We start from the raw sequence: 16,596 nt of genomic DNA, 5'->3' as shown, positions 1-16,596 counted from the left end.
TGTATCCATCTACACCTAAAAAATAAATATTAAAAAAAAAAAGAAAATGTTCACAGACTTCTTTTAACTTTGGTCTTAAACTGAAAGTTCTGCTCATTAGAGATGTGTATCTGCTTTAAAAGTTATCTGGGTCTATAGCTCTGTGGTAGAACACTTTGTATAGCACTCCAGAGGCCCTTGGTTCAACCCCAGCACTGTGAACAAAGTCATCCACAGTTTAATTAGAAAAATGAAGAAGCATACCCAACATTCACAGGGTGGTGTGGGACTCAGCACCACCATCCACTGTGGTTTGTTTGTCCTGTTAATTGTCTGGATATCATTCCAGACTAAATAACTCAGATCGAAAGAATTGTTCTGCTGAGTAGGGTATGGTTTGGGGTGACATCAAACCCTAACCTTGTTTTTTGTTTTGTTTTATGGTGCCAGGGATTGAACCCCCAGGCAAGCTCTCTACCAACTGAGCTATATCCCCAGCCCCTCAAACCCTAATCTTTGAAGAGGCAGGGGTGTTCCTGAAGAGTGGGATCAGATTTACAAGGCAGAGTAGGAAGATTTGCAAGTCAGATCTGTTAGGCAGAAGTACAAAGGAGGAAGTTTCTCAGAGGAGCGTGAAGCTGGGGCACAGGGTCAGGGCCTGGCAGAGAGCCTCCAGTAGGACTGTTGCGCAATGTGGCGCCCTGGGAGGGTTTAACTTCTCGGTGTGTTCCCTCACACCATGGAGTCAGGGAGGTGGATCAAATGCAAGCTGATAATTTTTACCACTGCGAAACTGAGATTCACCCTAACTACCCCAACCTCGGTTTAGCCTCACTCGTGTTGCTAATGAAGGAAAGGGGAAGAAGGATCCGATCGGAGGCTCCTCCCATTTGTTGAAAGCTGCTCCTTCTTTAGGGGCTTGTGAGTAAGGAACCGGGGGCTTCCGGAAAGCTGTCAGGGAGGAGCATGTGGCGCTCTGCCCCTAGCCCTCTCCTTTCTACTCCACACCGGAGGACGGTAACCCCAAAGGGCGAACAGCTGAGACGTGGGCCAGGTCAGCTCTAGCAGTCTGATCTCCCTAATCCTCAGGAGGGGCTGAGGGTTGAGAAGCGCGCCATCTCCCCGCAGCAGAGCTGGTGACTCAGTTCCGTGGAAACTGTAAAACGCTCGGGGGGGGGGGGGGGGGGGGAAGAACCCCATAAATGCAAAGCATTATTATGAGCCCTTCCTCCCCACGCACGTTTCACCTTCATAAGGTATTGTCCTTCTGGCCCAGTCGGAATGATCAAGTTATAAAGGGATCAGTCTCACCCAACCCAACAAGCGAACACTCAGCTAGAGCTTCAGACTCCTGCCAAATGACCCCGCTTGCATTTGCCTGGCCTCTGCCGGCTTCTGAAAGGAGAGACCAAGCAGGCCAGCAGAAAGTGCGCAGCCCCGGTGTCCTGGATATGACGATTCACCAACGGTGGGCCTTTCCTTCTCTGAGCCTCAGTTTCCTCCCCTCCCCACCACGACTGTTGCAAGGCTGGGTGAAATAATCCTTTGGAATTCCTGAAGCTTTGAGCCACATAAAGTGGTAAGAGTCGGATTACCTCGTGGACCCCTTGTGGGGTGGGGGTAGGGAATACATTCAAGACCCCCAGTGGATGCCTGAAACCCTACATACTGCATACTATTTTTCCTGTATACACGAACCCAGGATAAAATTTAATTTATAAATTAAGCATAGTAAGATATTAATACCTAATAATAATATAGAGCAATTAGAATAATGAACTGTAATACAGTTATTCAAAACTTATGGTTTGCTTATTTACTGAATTTTCCATTTAATATCTTCTGACCACTGTTGATTTAGGGTTACTGAAAGTCTGCAAAGCAGAACTGTGCATAAAAGTAGATGGGAAGGAAGAAAGTGTGTGTGGAATTCTCAGATGATGGCTTAGTATTTTAGATAATCCAGCTATTTCCCCATGGAACAGACAGGGACAAATGGACTATGTCCCTAGTAAGAGAGTGTTCTTTTATTTACTTTTGCAGTGCTGGGGATGGATTCCAGGGCCTCATGAATGCAAGCCAGGTGCTTTACCACTGGTGTTTTTTGTTTTTGTTTGGGAATGAGCTAAGGGCACATTAAGCTATATCCCCAGCCTATTATTATTATTATTGTTGTTTTATTATTTGAGATAAAGTTTCCCAGGCCATCTTTCTGCCTCAGCATCCCCAGTATCTGAGATTACAGGCAACCATCACCATGCCTGGCAAGAGTGTTCTTTCAGTATGAGGATGTATTATTTACCACAAGGGGCCTGTGAAAACTACTTTTGGTCAATTGCAGACTCTGTGGTCCTTTTGAGAACTAAGAGGTACTGGGAACAGTGGCACATACCTGTAATCCCAGGAACTTGGGAGGCTGGCAAGTTCAAGGTGAGCCTCAAGTTCAAGGTGAGCCTCAGCAACTTAGCAAGGCCCTAAGTAACCTAGCAAGACACTGTCTTAAAATAAAAAAAATAAAGGTTGGGAATGTAGCTCAGTGGTAAAGACCCCCTGGGTTTAACCCCCAGTACCAAAAACAAAAAAAAAACAAAAAAAAAAAAAAGGAGAGGAAGAGGAAGAAGAGGAGGAGGAGGAGGAGAAAGAAAGAAAGAAAAAGAAAAAAAATGTTTAAAAAAGGAGAGTCTGAGAAGTAATGGGTTAAAGCTCAGAGAAATGGCTGTATCCTGGGATTTGGGGCACTTCACCATGCTTATCTTCCTGAGAAGGTACTCAGGCTACTCCTGATGTCTGCAGACCCCTGGGCACTTTCTGAAACAAACCTTCTCTGAAACTGGAACATCTGCAGGCCTACTCAGCACAGAGACCAAGAAACAAAAACAACTTCAATCTGTTTCCTTGGTGGTTGTTCTCTGAACACAGGAAGAAGCTTGGTGTCCATTACTTTTCAGATCTAGCTGGTAAGGCAGTGAGAGCTAAAGAGAAGCTCTCCTGGGTTGGGGATATAGCTCAGTTAGTTGGTAGAGTGCTTGCCTCAAATGCACAAGGCCCTGGGTTCAACCCCCAGCACCACACACACACAAAAAGAGAGAAGCTCTCCTCACTGTCTATAGGATAAAGTCATGCCCTGCAGCCTGCACCCAAGGCTCCCCCAAATGGCTCCATCCTACTGGTCCAGACTAACAGGTATCCATGGATCTGTGGCCCTCACATAGTTCCTCACTTTGAACACTCAGTTCCCACACACCCTATTTCCACTAACTTACTCCTACCCATTTATCAATGTCTCTAAGAAAACTTTGCCCATTTGCCCCCAAAGAGCAAGCTACCCCCCCATCATTGCATCCTTAGTCCTCCAATTTGACTGATCCACTTACACAAAATCAACCCAGAAGCAGGCCTAGCAAGAAGCCTCATCCTTCCAAGTGCAGTGGTGTACCCCTGTAATCCCAACAACTTGGGATGCTGAGACAGGAGGATTAATAGTATGAGGCTAGCCCCACAACTTAGTGAGGTCCTGTCTCAAAATAAAATTTTAAAAGAGGCTGGGGATGTAGCTCAGTAATAAATTACTACTGGGTTCAATCCCTAGTACAATTTTTTTTTAAAAAAAGAAGATTATGAAGCCTACTCTTGGGGGCCTCTGGTGCACCAGCTTGACCCTTTAGTTGCTTGATCATGAATGAAGAGATTCCAAAGGAGAGAGTTATGCAGGAACAACAGGGGAGTGCTCATGCAATTGATGTTAATGCTCCCTTTTTGTGACCAATCTGGCCTCGCTGGCTCCCCAGATTTGGAACTCTGTGCTCCAGGAGGGGAAGTTTCTTTTGGCTCCTTTGTGTTTTCCATCCTAGGACCTTTCTTCTGGCTCTGGACTTTGTCTTTCTACATAGATCCTGAACTTGGTTCAAACTTTTGATTTTGGCAGCCCAGCTACCTTCTGTAGCCCCAGATCCTCAGGCCCTAACCCAGCTTTTTATCCTCAAAGGAGGAGTCGGACTGCCCTTCCTCTATGCTCTCCACCTTTTGGTTCTATAATTTATTCTTTTGATTTTTAACTATTTGTTTTCATGACTGGGTCTCTCCCTGGACTGTGAGCAATTTCAGGGCAGAGAGTGGGTGTCAAAACATATTTCATAAATGAATGCATGAATAAATTATGATCAGTCTGACTGTAGCATTCTAATTACTTGTAATGCTACAAATGATATTTTAGCCTCCATGAATTACATAGAGGATTGTTTTTTATCATCCATAACTTCCGTTTCAAGTCTTCCAGGAAGGAGGAAAAAAAAAATCTCTGCCTGTCTGGCCCCATCTAGAGTCAAAGGAATATTTTAGTTTCTTTTCCTTCTATTTTTCTAATGGCCCTGCCTTCTTTGGAGCTTGACCACCTTAGTACCAATATCCTGAATTTGGATTAAGTCTGTTGCTTGGTTATGCATTTTGAACTTCACCTTAAATTGGTCATGGCTCATTGCTATTGCTTCATATTTCATCCCTTGTATAGGTTGTGAGTTAGAATAATAAAGTCAAGAAAAAAAAAACACTCTGAGCCATTTGCAGCGCTGGGAAGCTGGCATGGGGCTGTCAGAAGCTGGCTGGGTGCCACCAAGAAGAGGAAATGTTCTTCCATGCTGCCAGCCTTATCAGGACTCCTGTGAGCTTCTTGCCAAATTTTTAGGAAAATGATGATATACTCCACGGGAGCTATCTTGCATGTTTCTATAGGTAGAGAGTCTTTCAATAGGTATTTTTACTCTAAACCCCTTTCACATCTTTTCACTGGATTGAGTCTGTAACTTGAGTTCTGTATTGCGCAACACTGACATGGAGATATTAATCACTGGAAATAGCTGAGGTCTCTCTGCCATCATGGCTAGCCACTTACTCACTCGAGGTTTCCAGCATACGGAATACCATTCAGGATTTGCTCCTGAAAGAATAATAGGAGACTTTTTATTTTGTTTTTATCTATTGTGGTGCTGGGGATTGAACCCGGGGGCCTTGTGCATGTGAGCACAAGCACTCTACCAACTGAGGTATAGCCCCAGGCCAAGAGACTTTTCTTTTTAATTGTGAAAAATGTTCTTTCAGAGTACTGGTGGGAAGGGAAAATGGGAACAGCTTCTGAAAAGACGATTAGTAATCACAACTCTATTCTTTTAAATATTTGTTTCTGTATTTCTTTGAAACCACTCCAACGACTTAATTCAGATGACCGAATTTTTTACAGGTGTGTGGATTTTTCTTATGTGGTGAAGAAGTGTATCTATCTGGCAGAGATAATCTGAATTTTTAAATTTTGTTTCAGGTTTGAGAAAATATGGCCATACACCTGTCTTCACTTGGTCAACCAACTGATCCTAAGCCAACGGTGTTCCTGAGCACTGACTGCAGGAGCCCAGGCCTGAGTCTGGAAGGACAGAGAGGAAGAAGGCTCTATTTCTCTCTTCTCTTTATGAATTTAGAGTCTTCAAATACAGTCTAGTCAGGATTTACCAACTCATCAGATAATCCTGGGTTGAATCCTAGTACTGTAACCTAGAAGCCAAGCGGAGCTTTGGCAAATGATGAAAATATTCCTGAGCTGTTCCCTTCTCTGTCACATGGGGATGATGATGACACTTACCTTGCAGGAATACTGTAGGAGTCCAGGAGATAGCAGGAGTCTTTGCATCTGCAAATCTTTTCCTCTTCTCTTAGCCTTTAGCCTGGAGAAGTTCTGGGGGTGAGGACAGTTCACCAGCCCTGTGCAAGGCTGGTTTTTATTTTGTTTTGTTCATTATTGGGGATTGAACCCAGAGGCGCTCTACCACTGAGCCACATCCCCAGCCCTCTTTATTTTTTATTTCAAATCAGGGTCTCACTAAGTTACCCAGGCTGGCTCCAAACTTGTGACCCTCTTGTCTCAGCTCCCTAAGTAGCTGGAATTATAGGCATGCGTCATTACGCCTGGCATGAAGGCTGTGTTCTTAAGGCCAAGGGCCCTTACCTCCACGGTCACAGGAAAGCAGGCTCATGTTGTCTGTCTGTAAGCAGAGGCAGCAAATTGACTGCCTGGCAGCCAAAACCAACTTTAGACACTTCTAACTTTTCCCTGTGTGATGTTAAAAAATAAATTAATCTGTTGCTAGTGAATTTAGGGGTTCTCTTGAAAATCAGAAGACTCAGACCTTTGACCTTGACTGAAGATACCTTCTATCTTTAGATGAATCAAGTATTCTCCTGAATACTTGTGACTTCCCACAGGGTATCTAGCTGTGGTGAAAGAACACCATTTAGTCCAGATCCAGTTGGACTTCAAAATTGTTAAAGAACCAAGCCAAAAGTGACCAGCAAGGGCAGCCTTGACCCTAAGAGGATCTCCTGGAATAATAAAGGCTGACTGCATTCACTAATTCACAAGAAGTTAACTGAGCAAGATGTGCAAGTTGCTGTACTGGCTACAGTGGGGCAAGAGAAAGAATATCTATTGAGAACCTTCTTTGTGTCAGGCCCTGACATGAGCTCATCTATCCTCCCATCAGCTTTGGGAGGTAGGTATTAAGATTTCAGTTGCCAGGCTGGGGATATAGGTTAGTTGGTAGAGTGCTTGTCTCGCATACACATGGACTTCAGTATAAATATTGGTTCATTGTTGGTACTATAGTAATGTGGGATGTTATAAGGGCAACTGGGTGTGGGGTTTGTGGGACTCTTTACTACATTCTCAATTTTTTTATAAATCTAAAATTGTTCTAAAATAAAATTTGTTCAAAAAATAAAAGAACAGGGCTGGGGATTCAGCTCAGGGAGAAAGCTCTTGCCTAGCCTGCACCAGACCCTGAGTTCAATCCCCAAAAGTAAAAGGATCAAGTCAAATAGCTATACTCCCATCCCTGTTATTTTATAAAAAAAATTTAAAAAATTTAAGTCTCCAATTTTGATTTATAATACTAGAAATATCAGCAGGTATAGCCACATACACAAAATTCATAGGATCCTCAACTTTTTTTTTAAATTTTGCTTTGGGGTTGGGGGGTGGATCTCTCTAAATTGCCCAAGCTGGCCTCAAACTTGAAATCCTTCTGCCTCAGCCTCCTGAGTAGCTGGGATTGTAGGGAGCACCACAGCGCCTGACTGCAAAATTTTAAAGGTCATAAAGGGATCCTAAGACCCAAAGGTTTCAGAACAGTTACACTAGTCTTAGGCTTATTTATTTATTTTTTTCTCTTGGAGGTACTGAGAGAGTGAACTTGGGGCCTGTGTTCATGCTAGGCAAGTGTTCTACCACTGCATCTCCAGCTCCTGTCCTAATCTTAGATTCATTTCCTTTATTTCCTCTCCCTCTTCAGTCTCTGTTCCATTTATTAAGCACCTGTTATAGGTGATTGCTTGCTTTGGACCTCAGCTCCTTCTTGTTTAAAAGTAAGATGAAACAGTTAAGAAGTTCACATGCCTTACAATTCCTGATCTCTACCCTCCCCAAATATCTAAGCAGATTTTCTTTTCTTCTTTTTTTTAAATTTTTTAAATTGTAGTTGGACACAATACCTTTATTTCACTCATTTATTTTTCTGTGGTGCTAAGGATCGAACCCAGGGTCTCATACATGTGAGGTAAGCGCTCTGCCGCTGAGCCACCACCCCAGCCCTCTAAGCAGATTTTCTCCAAGCTATTTTCTTCTTCTTCCTTCATTGTATTATTTGTCATTTCATAAACATTATAGAACATCCTTTAATAATAGATAAAATGAGTTACTTGTTATCATTTATCTAACCCAGACACTGTACTTGATGCAAGCATTTAATTTTTCCACAACCCTATGAGGCAGGGGTTATTCCCATTTTACAAGTGAAAAGCTGAACGCTGAATGAATGAAGTGACTTGCTCAAGGTTGTGAAGGAAGTTGATAGAGCCAGGATGTGACCCAGGCCTAGTGGACTGCAGACATGTGGGTCTAGCCTCCATCCTGTATCCTGTACTCACAAATGTGTTCAGGAGGGATGTGAACAAATTGATAATGGAATGCTCTCTGCTATCAAGGAGATAACAGGCTAGTGGAGAAGGTTGAACAACTTGGCAAATTTATTATATTTTAAAACTTATTCTTACCCTATATTTTAAAGAAAAAAGTTTAAAGAACTTTAGCAGAATGTGGTCATTTACCACCGGATTCTTCCAAGGTGTTGGGAATATTTATAGTCTTTCACTGAGGGATGGGAAGAGAATTGGTGGGGCAAAAATGTGGGTGGAGGTGGAGCTCAGTGGTAAGCCCTTGTCTATAATGCACAAGGTCCCGGGTTCAATTCCCAAAACCACAAAATAGATAAATTGTTTTTGCCAGATATGGTGGTATATGTCTGTAATCTCATTGAATCAGGAGGCTGAGGCTTGATCACAAGTCCAAGACCAGCCATAGCAATTTAGCCAGATCCTGTCTCAAAATAAAAAGCAAATGGACTGGGGATGTAGCTCATTGGTAATGTGTCTTGGGTTCAATCCCCACAACCAGAAAAAAAGAAGAAATTAATTAAAAGAAAGTAAATAAATTGTTTTTATAAAGCAAAAAGAGGCCTTGCACATCAAGGATTTACTGACTAGTGTGTTTTGGTGGCAGGTATAAAAGCTCACAAATAGCTACAATATTAGGAGGAATGGTGCATGTTCAATAGAAGAGACACACCACTTCACCAGGTAGAGAGAGAGGACATCTGACTGGAGCAAGTAAGAAAGGCTTCTTAGAAGAGGTGGAATCTGCCAGGTGTGACGTTGCATACCTGTAATCCCAGTGGCTCAGGAGGCTGAGGCAAGAGGATCGTAAGTTCAAAGCTGTTGTGGTGTGAACTGATCAATAAGTTATAGGTATAAGTTCTAGACTATAGGAACAAGATTTTGATAAGTAAGATAATAAAAATAAAATAATAGGTAAATATGTGTGTGTAGGCCACAAGTTAACTATAGTCTTCAGTAAGCATTAAATAAGATACTAATATTGGTTATGTAAAGCAATTGCTGGGGTAAAACTACCAGATCACTTGTAATAGTTCCCTCCTTGTGGGAGTAGCAAGAATGGAGTCACTATGTCTACGATCAAACAGTTGTGGCCATAGGGACTCCATCTCATCTATTCTAGACTTGACTTTGGTTTTTCTGTTACTGCTCCTGTGAAGAGACATCTTCAGGACCCATTCTGAGAAAACAAAATGAAAACTGTTTTCTGCTAAATGCAAAAAATATATATTGTCTTCTGAACTTTGTACCCCACAAAATGTACTCAACCCAGGATATGGTGGTCTTGGTGACCTATTTGACTTTGAAGTAGATTCTCACCCCTTCTGAGCACCTGATTAGACCCAAGATGCAGTTGACTGAGTTATTCTGCTAACAGCTTTTTTTTTTTTTTTTTAGCTTCTGTAACTTGCTTGCTTGCTAACAGAAAAATTCCATAGGATGTGGTTTTCTTCCTTAAATAGCGAATTTCCCTCAAAGGCTTTTGCTATTCTCCCACAGAGCATCAGTCACTATCTACGGGTGACAGTCCCTGACCGGTAAATAAAGCTCTCTTTTGTTTAAATTCAGACTTAGAGTTGTTTCTGAGAGGCTCCCTATAATAAAGCCAGCCTTAGCAACTTAGAGAGACCCTGTCTCTAAATAAAATGTAAGAAAGGGTTGGGGATATGGCTCAGTGGTTGAGCGCCCCTGAGTTCAATCCAGGGTACCAAAAAAAAAAAAAAAAAGAGATGGTGTCTGAGGTAGGGTGTATTGGGACAGATGATGGGAACCCAAGAGGCAGGCAGAAGAATATGTGCCATTGCCAAAGCTTGGCTTTGCTGGAAGTAGACACAGACACGGAGTTTATTAGAGATCAACAACTCATAATGCTGTGAGGAAGGCAGAGGAAGCAGGATAGATTATATTCTCATCCCATTGTCCCATCCTAGACAGGAGGTGACTGCAGCTGAGGCAAGAGCTCTACTTGAGGAAGAATGACTGTGCCATCTGACAGGGCAGAGGTGTAGGTTTATCCTTGGGTCATCTATCTTGCTCGTCTTTCCCAGCCTGGCTCTGCCCCTTCCACCTGACAGTGGTGCTTGGTCAGGGCCAGTTAGAATCCCTTGCAGGGGAATTCAGAATTCAGCCAAGGAGATTCTAGTTCCTGCCAGGTTTGGTCTCTTGAATGCAAATGTGCTTCAACTATGGATCAAGACCATGTTTTCCATCATGGAGTCTGGGTAACAGGAGAAAGTGGTATAAACTAAAATCCCTGAGGAATACACTGAAAGAGGCACCCAAAGAGCTTCAGTGACATTTATTTATTTGTTTGTTTGTATTTCTATTTTTTTTTTTTTTTTGAGATTGGGTCTTGCTATGTTTCCTAGGCTGGCCTCGAACTTTTAGTATCAAATGATCCTCCTGCTTCCCAAGTAATCGGGACTACAGAATCAACCTAATAACTTTTCTTGTCCCTTTGACAAGCAAGTTAGATCTTGTCTAAAAGAGAGCTAGATCTGGTCCACTGACATGAGACTGCCCCCAAACTTCCCTTCCTGGAATCCACTTCCTCATTGCATAGGCATTGGAGCTGCCTTTCTGTGTTAGGAGAAAACATCGAGAGTCCATGCCAGAGATGGTGAGCCCAGGCAAAGAGGGCAGCAAGGGAGAGGAAGTACCAGACTCAAAGAGTTTGAGTGTAATAGAGCTAGCAGTATCTCCTCCCGGTACCTCATAATGTGCATTGACTCCTCCAGCAATTGTGATCTGACCCTGACAATTTCTAGTGGCTTCCCTTGTAACTTAAAAGTTCTCAAGATCTATATGAACAAATGCTTCCACCCTTAAAGCAAGTTTCATCTCAACACACTGAGACTTTTTTTCTGCTTTGCCATGTTGAAGATCAAGTCTAAGACTTCATGCATGCTAGGCAGGCTGTCTATCAGTGAGTTACATCTTCACCCCTCACTGTCACTTTGGATAGCTTCCTGGCATTGTTTAAAAACACCAATAACAGCATAAAGAAAAAACAAATTGGAGGGCTGGGGATATAACTTGATGATAGAGCAAGTGCCTAGTATACTCAAGGTCCTGAGTTTGACCCCCAGCTGGGAAAAAGAAAAGAATAAGAAAAACTAAATTGAACTTCGTAATAAGGGACTACAGATCCTTCCGGGGGATCTTCACCTGGGCAGAATCTTTTTGCAGGTCGGAACTACTCAGAGGCACACCAGCAAAACTCTGTGGCACTGACTCAAGCTGTTTAATTTCACAAACACCCACATAATATTATAGGGGAAAATTTTTAAAGCAATAAAAAAAAACCCAGATAATTGCTGTACATGTTTCTGCAACACTGACATAGTAATAACTTGCCTGTAAACACCTTCCTTGAAATATTGGTTAATAGGATGTACAATAATGTGGCAAAGGAAATTGTTTAACCCATGAAGGTTTTAAAAATGGGCCATTGATTCTTCTTATGAACCTGTGATGATTTGATAAGATTGGAGAGGATAAAGTGACTACTTTCCAAGGGTTGTGGCTTTGGTTGTGTTAGTTGTAACATGAGGGCATTGTGGGTTTTGACCTTTATCTGTGGGATGGCCCTCTCTCCACACCATATCTCCTCTCTTTTATCTAGAGTTTCTACCCCCGATGTGTTACAGGGGTTCACTTGATGCTTTGACTATATTCCTTGTGGCTTTGAAAGTTACATGTTTTTTTTCTTTTTCCCAACCTTCTTCTCCCTAATCTTCTCCTTCCTGATCTCTCCTCCCCAATCTCATTTTCTCTAATCACTTCTTTAAAAACGCCCTGTTCCTGCTGATGGGCAAAACTACAGCCTTTGGGACAGGAGTCCCCTGCATTTTTCCTTTGCTAGGAAAGCAATAAACCTTCTTTTTTCCTTTTTCTCAAAACCATGTCCTGGTTATTGGATTGGCTTCAAGGACAAGGACTGAGCTTTTAGCAACAATTGATTTAAATATTGCCATGTAAGATGTTTGGAAAAAAAACTGGAAAAGTTAGAATATGGCTGGATTAAATGACACCAAGTTTCCTTAGAGTTCTAAAACTCTAGGAACCCGCCTAGCACATATGCCTGACTTATAAAAGGTACTGAAGATACAAAGATCTGAAAACCACAATTTCTACCCATGACAGTGTGAGATAGAATGTGTTTTGTGTAGGCCTGGGAGAGATGAAGCAATAACTATAAAATGAATGCTATGAAACGGAAGGCTAAATCTAGCATCTGGGGAGATGATTTTGGAAGTTTTTTTTTCAATATATATATATATATATATATATATATATATATATATATATATATTTAGTTGTAGATGGACAAATACCCTTTGTTTATTTATTTTTATGTAGTGCCGAGAATCAAACCTAGTGCCTCATGCATGCGAGGCAAGCACTCTACCACTGAGCCCTCAACCCCAGCCCAATTTTGGAAGTTTTTTGAAGAAGGTGACATTTCATTGGGTATTAAATGAAAAAAATAGGAGCACACCAGGTATAGGAGGGACAAAGGAAGGGATTGGAGGCAAAGAGATCAGCATAAGCAAAGTAATGGAGACCATGGTTGGGGGACTACATTGTTCATTAATGCTCAATATGTCCCCTGCAGACCCTAGGGAAGGTGGCCAGAGTAGCCAAGAGGGATGCTGAGTGACAAGCTGAGCAGACTAGAGACTCTAGCTCCTGTGAGCTCTTTTTTGGATGGATGCTGGAGTTTGCAAGTAAATGACCAATTAACAATAGGGTTGTTTAATCATTGACTGCACCGCACCTTCCTTCTATTATTTTGTAACTGGACAGGGTCAAGTGAAGGAGGAATGTGTTGATACGACAGTGGGTGGGGCCACAACAGAAGCCTAGGAAAGGGGAAGTCATAGCCACCTGTGCTGAGAGGACACACCATTCTTTCCACCTAGTCAAGAGAAGCCCAGTCCAGGGATATGAACTGCTCAGAACAGGCCAGGGCCAGGATTCTCCTCTCCATCCAGGGGATTGTTTCAGGCTTCCAGGCCAGGGGCCCTGGGTTGAACTTTGAAGCTGGTTTCTCTGGGAGAAGGGAGCCTTCCAGGGTTGAAGAGGCAGAGTCAGTTTCCCCAAAACAGGGAAGGGTCTGGGACTTTGGGGTAGCAGGTCCCTTGTGGTGGATTCCTGGACACCAGTTGACACACAGTGCCCCAGATTGAGGGTAATTATGTCCTGGTCCCAGAGAAGCTCCACTTATGGCAAGAAAATGTGAAAGATTTGTTTTCTGTTTGAATCAGAGAGACAAAGAGCATCTCAGCAGTGACTGAGATGGACCCAGAAGGGTGTGCCCAGAACTTTCTAGACTTTTTAGCTTCCTAGGATTCTTGTACAATTCTAGGAAGAAAAACTGTCAATAATAAGGCACTCACCTAGAAAATGGATACTCAAAGTAAATTTAATTTGATTTAGAAAGATAGTGGAATGTGATTTTTTTTTTTTTTTTGGTATCCAAATATTATGGAGCAAATGTTTGCCACTGTAATGACTTTGCAGTGGGTGTAAGACACGACCAGACCTGTATTTTGAAAATATCACTTTGGCAGTTAAAATCAGATGCAATAGAGGAGGAAAGACTGGGGAGACAAGTCAAAAAGCCAGTATAGCAGTCCAGGAGAGAAGGTGACAAGGAAAAGACATAGAAATGGAGATTAGCAGTGGGTTGGAAAGACATTTGGGAGGCAGAATTGACAAGTTTGGGCATTCAATTAAAAAATAATAAATGCTAAGAGGAAGCAAGTAAAGATGACACTAAAATAGTGGTTTGTACCTTGGCTGTACATTAGACTCATCTGAAAAAATTTTTTAAACTTCCTCTTCCCTTAAGGCCCAGACCACACCTCAGGCCAATTAAGCCTGAATTACTGCCCTTGCTACCCAGCTGCAGGTTATTTTTTAATGTAGCTTTGACTTACGACCATGGCACTAGGAGTTCAAACTTGGTAAACAGAGTGATTGGGATGGTATTAAATGAGATAGGGAACAAATAGTTCTTTGTGGTTAGGGCGTAAAATAGGTGGAGAAGGGGGAGGAAGAGCAAGTTCAGGCAGAAAATAATGAGTTCAGTTTGGGAAGTGCTGACTGCTCTGAAAGGTCTGATGTCCTGGAGTGATGGCCAAGAGCAGGAGCCCAGGTGGATCAGGATGGGCGCCTGGGAGTGGGCAGGCCATCACTTCCTCTGTAAGCAGATTAAAAATTTGGAACAGCTGCCATGGGGAATGAACGGTTCCAGTTCCAGTTCTGAGTTGAAAACAACAACAAAAGAACTTATGTGTCAAGGACTAGCAATGAAAGGTTAGGTAAGATCGCCGCACATTAACTATAATATTAACCCTGCATTTGAATTTAACCAGCAAACATTCATCACAATCAGTAGATTGCTGGAGCAGTCATGTACCAGTTTACAAAAGCAGTTGGCAAATTTACAGGAAAATTTTTACCAGCCAGTATTAAACATAGCCACCATTAATGAAGTTACATAAATTTGAGTATCTTAAGTACATTCTATTAAAAATAAAGGTGGAGCTGGGTGCCGTGGCACATGCCTGTAATCCCAGTGGCTTGGAAAATTGAGGCAGAAGGATCTTGAGTTCAAAGCCAGCCTCAGCAATTTAGTGAGGCCCTAAGCAACTGCCTTGAGAACCTGCCTCAAAATGAAATATACAAAAGAGCTCGGGATGTGGCTGAGTGCCCCTGGGTTCAATCCCCAGAACCATAAGTAAATAAATAAGTACGTGTAATAATAATACTCATTTGTCATTCTCTCCTTCCTCCTTTTTCATGTTTTGGTGCGAGCGAGGACTGAACTCAAGGCCTCCCAGAGAGCAAGCATGTACTCTACCACTGATCTACATTCCTACACTTACTACTTTTTTCTTAACTACACTTTAGCTCCACCCCCTAGTACTGGGACTGAACCCAGGAGCATTAAGCTACATCTGCTGCCCTTTCTATTTTGAGAGAGGGTCTTGTGAATTTGCCAAGGATGATTCTGCAGTGTCCTTGTGGTCCTCAGAGACCGAAAGAAGATTGGGGGTTCCAGCCTTGGAGAAACACAGCTTGAGAGGGCCTGTGGGTATCACCTGCCCTTCGAACTCCCTTCCTCCTGAAGGAGGAGCCATCTGTGAACCCTGTGTATGTCACCTGGAGCAACGGGCCTTCCTATATGTGGGAGGGATGGAAGAAGCTCCTCCAGAGTTTCAATGCCTGAATGGGTAAGAGGAGAAGAGGTGGAAGAGTCCTGAGGAGCCAGGAGGAGAGTAGCAGGGAAGAGAGAGTAGGTGAGCACGTGTGGAAGGTAAGACTGGGATCTTCCACCAGGGAAACCTGGAGAGATAAAAGGCGACAGCGGGTAAAGAATGTAAGCCCTTGTAGGTGAGGAGTTTCTTTAGGGTACGGGGAGCCAGGATGGTGAGTGGGGCCCCAAAGGTGAGTTTCTTTGACTCATTAATGAGTAGAGAGGCTGCAACCAATGTTTGCAGGCAAGGGGCCCATCCCTGAACAGTAGAGTCAAGACCCTTCAATAGATAAGCCACAGGGGCAACGATTGGCCTCAGCATGTGTCTGAGGACTCCTAGAGTAAATCCCTGCTTTTTAGCCACACAAAGGTGAAATGGGCGTGTGAGATCAGGGAGATGGAGATCAGGGGCCTGGAGGTGGGCCTGCTGGAGCCTGGTGAAGGGCTTTGTAACAGAGTGCAATAGAGGTTCAGAGAGTGGGCCCTGGGCCATACCATATAGACATTTAGCCAATATAGAGTAGTTAGGAATCCAAGCTCTGAGGAATCCTGCCATACCTAGGAAGGAGAGAATTTCTTCCTTAGTAGAGGGCGTTGGTATATCAGCGATAGGCCCTTTCTATCAACCGTAATGGCTTTGTGTGTAGGGATCAGGAGGAGGCCTAGGTGTGTTACCATTGCCAAGGAAAGCTGTACCTTGGATGGAGAAACCCTATAGCCACAGGCAGAAAGGAAGTTAAGAAGTTTACAGGTGTCCTGACACTGACCTCAAAGGAGAGACTTCAAAATACTGTAACACCGGGCTGGGGATGTGGCTCAAGTGGTAGTGCGCTCGCTTGGCATGTGTGCGGCCTGGGTTCGATCCTCAGCACCACATACAAACAAAATCTTGTGTCCGCTGAAAACTAAAAAATAAATGTTAAAATTCTCTCTCTCTCTCTCTCTCTCTCTCTCTCTCTCTCTCTCAAAAAAAAAAAAAATACTGTAGCACCATAGACTGAGTGAGATGTGTGATGTATGGGTCCTTGGTCCTTCGCCATGGCTATCTTGGAACCCTTGGGAAAGAACAGTCCACGTCAGCTGAGTGGAGTTATAAGACTCAGGGTCTGTCCATGTAAAGGTGAAAATGTCTTGAGAGTCAGAATGGAGGGGAATAGAGAAGAAGGCATCTTTCAGGTCTAGCACTGAGAAGTAAGAGGTCCGGGAAGGAGTGGTGGACAGAAGGGTATAAGCATCGGTGACCACAGGATGGATTGGGACCACAGAGTTGATGGAATGGAGGTCTTGGACCAAGAAATAGGAACCATTGGGCTTTTTTACTGCCAAGATGGGGAATGAGTGGTCTAAGGAATCCCTTT

At 43.1% G+C, this 16,596-nt stretch overlaps 1 long non-coding RNA gene across 1 annotated transcript; it reads left to right on the top strand.

Annotated features, from left to right (window-relative positions):
• Positions 1-1,160: 1,160 nt before the first annotated feature.
• On the top strand, positions 1,161-9,700 carry LOC120886690 (uncharacterized). Its single transcript, XR_005729769.2, has 2 exons — positions 1,161-1,558; positions 5,291-9,700. It is a non-coding gene; the product is annotated as an uncharacterized LOC120886690 (long non-coding RNA).
• The last annotated feature ends 6,896 nt before the right edge of the window (positions 9,701-16,596 follow it).

Source organism: Ictidomys tridecemlineatus, chromosome 5, assembly GCF_052094955.1.
Source record: "Ictidomys tridecemlineatus isolate mIctTri1 chromosome 5, mIctTri1.hap1, whole genome shotgun sequence".
Classification (NCBI taxonomy): domain Eukaryota; kingdom Metazoa; phylum Chordata; class Mammalia; order Rodentia; family Sciuridae; genus Ictidomys; species Ictidomys tridecemlineatus.
This window is presented reverse-complemented; position numbering and strand designations above follow the sequence as displayed.